We start from the raw sequence: 2,769 nt of genomic DNA on the forward strand, positions 1-2,769 counted from the left end.
AGGATGGCGATCACGGGGCCTGGCCTTGGGTGTGGCAGTGGAGCTGGCCACTGGGAGGAGCAAGGACAGAGTTTAGCAGCAGGAGGCCAGGTGACAGATGGAATGGGCTGGGCTGTGGCTCCTTCCACCACCACCCAACAGTTAATAAAGAGGGGAGGTCCGGGCAGGGCGCCAGGGCCCCTTCCGCACAACAGGCCATGCCAACTGGGTAAACAGCAGAGGACACATGATATTTCTTAAAAACAAAATCCTGATTCATTCACACTCCCTGTTGTTTACCCGAGGTGTTTGTTTTTTTTCTCCTGGGCTATTTCAGGTCTGACAGGTTTGAGGGGAGAGCAGAGCTGGAGCTCGGAGCCAGCTGGGAGGGAGAGGGACCAATGGGTCAAGAGAGGTTCCTCCTACTTCCAATGAGACTGGGAAAGGGTTCTGGCCTGGGACCCTCCTGGATGTTAGAGAGCAAATTCTTCCCTTTTCCCGGCTTCTGTCCCACTCTGGCCCCTACCTTCTGGATTCTCCCCTTCCAAGTCAAGCATTATTTATTGTTCTTCACCTTTGGGTCCTTCTTTCTAAATGTGCTTTGGGGTGGGGTGGGGCAGCCCTGCAGGGAGACAGGCTGGCAGAAGCCATTTCCTGACAAAGGACTGATGAATCAGGAGTTGTAGAGAGGAGATGGGCCCCGCAGGTGGGCAGGGGAAGCGTCTCTCCCTGCTCTTAGATCTGGACCATTCTTTTTTATTTTATTTTATTTTATTTTATTTTATTTTTCTTTTTCATTTTTCTGAAGCTGGAAACAGGGAGTGACAGTCAGACAGACTCCCGCATGCGCCCGACCGGGATCCACCCGGCACGCCCACCAGGGGCGGTGCTCTGCCCCCCAGGGGGCGATGCTCTGCCCATCCTGGGCGTCGCCATATTGCGACCAGAGCCACTCTAGCGCCTGAGGCAGAGGCCACAGAGCCATGCCCAGCGCCCGGGCCATCTTTGCTCCAATGGAGCCTTGGCTGCGGGAGGGGAAGAGAGAGACAGAGAGGAAAGCGCGGCGGAGGGGTGGAGAAGCAAATGGGCGCTTCTCCTATGTGCCCTGGCCGGGAATCGAACCCGGGTCCTCCGCACGCTAGGCCGATGCTCTACCGCTGAGCCAACCGGCCAGGGCCAGATCTGGACCATTCTTATCCTTTGTCCATGCATCTGGTCTCTTCCACTAGGCTCCGGGGCCCTGGGCCAAGCAAGGGTGTGGGAGAGCCTGGTGGATAGAGATTGCCCCCAGAACCCTAGAAAAGGAGCAGACTTGAGAAATTATTTCTATAGAAAGAATTCTTAAAGACCAATAATTAAGAAAAAAAGATGTCTATCCCAATAGTAAAGCAGGCAGAGGATATGAATAAAACCCCCTACAAATAGTCAATAAATGCATGAAAAGATGCTTTAAGTGAATTTACCTATGTATCTACGGAGAGAGGCAGAGATGGCCAAGCTCTGGCCCGAGGCACCGAGGTGGAGGGACGGTGAAGATGAGGATGTGGGTTTCTTTAGTTCGGGCCACTGTCCAGGCTGTGAGCAAGAGGATGGTGAGCTCACCTGAACTGTTCTCATCCTGACACCTTCAACAGTAAACAAGATAAAACAGCTTCTTCCCCACCCCTACCCCATTGATCTGAGAGAGAGGAAGGGAGAGAACAAGAGAGAGGTAGGAGCATCAACTCATTGACCACTTAGTTGTGCACTCATTGATTACTTCTCACATGGTCCCCGATTGGAGCTCGAGCCAGTGCCCTTGGGATCGAAGGGGCACCCTTGATATTCTGGGAAAACATTCTGTCCACTGCACCGTCCGCCAGGAAATGGTAAAACAACTTCTTAAAGATTAGCCTGAAGCCTGACCTGTGGTGGAGCAGTGGATAAAGCATCAACCTGGAATGCTGAAGTCGCCGGTTCAAAATCCTGGGCTTGCTCAGTCAAGGCACATATGAGAAGCAACTACAATTGAGTTCATGCTTCCTTCTCTTCTACTTCCCCTTTTTCTCTCTTCTTCCTCTCTCTAAAAATCAATAAATAAAATCTTAAAAAACAAAAAAAGAGATAAGCCTGAACGTGGAGGTGTGAAAGTTGGTGTCCAAACCAGGGATTGTAATGGTCTTTCTTTTACTCTAGAATATACAAAAACAAAAGGATATTCTGATGAAGTTGTTCAAGACAGAGTCAGAGCGGTCACCAAAAAGAAAGCACAGCTAACATTTTTAGGAGCAGAAATGGACTGTGGAAGACAAATTATCTAGGGAGTTTTGTGTTCAAAAACCCAAACATCAAAAGAATGGGTGGTTGTGGAGAAAGCTTTAATGTTTGAGTCCTAGAACTACTCTGGCTGTAAAACCCAAGAAAGCCTGGAAGCCCAAGGCTTACTGAAGAAATCATGTGACTGTCACGTGCTTAAGGTTTGTAATGCATGGCTGCTTCACCAAGAAAATAAAGCGATGAATTTTGAAAATGAAAAAAAAAAAAAGAAGAAAGAAAGAAAGACCAAACAAAAAAACAAAACAGCCTCAAGTGTAAGGGCAAGGTTCCCAGCTTTTTAAAGTACAGAAATTTTGATGTCTAAATTCCTGGAATCCTTAATCCTTTCTGCTTCCTCATATAGTGCTGATGACTAGATTTATTTTTCTTTCCTCTAAAAATTGTCATTCTTCCCCTATTCAAGGATCGTAACTGGCCTGATTCATTAACATAAAGTAGTAGGATGCTGACAACTTTTAAAGAACTTTACAATCT

The 2,769-nt window shown here is 48.1% G+C and overlaps 1 pseudogene; it reads left to right on the top strand.

Moving 5' to 3' along the window:
* The first annotated feature begins 1,520 nt into the window (after window positions 1-1,520).
* LOC136392895 (iron-sulfur cluster assembly 1 homolog, mitochondrial-like) lies at window positions 1,521-2,347 on the top strand (annotated as a pseudogene).
* The last annotated feature ends 422 nt before the right edge of the window (window positions 2,348-2,769 follow it).

This window comes from Saccopteryx leptura, chromosome 2, assembly GCF_036850995.1.
Source record: "Saccopteryx leptura isolate mSacLep1 chromosome 2, mSacLep1_pri_phased_curated, whole genome shotgun sequence".
Classification (NCBI taxonomy): Eukaryota; Metazoa; Chordata; class Mammalia; order Chiroptera; family Emballonuridae; genus Saccopteryx; species Saccopteryx leptura.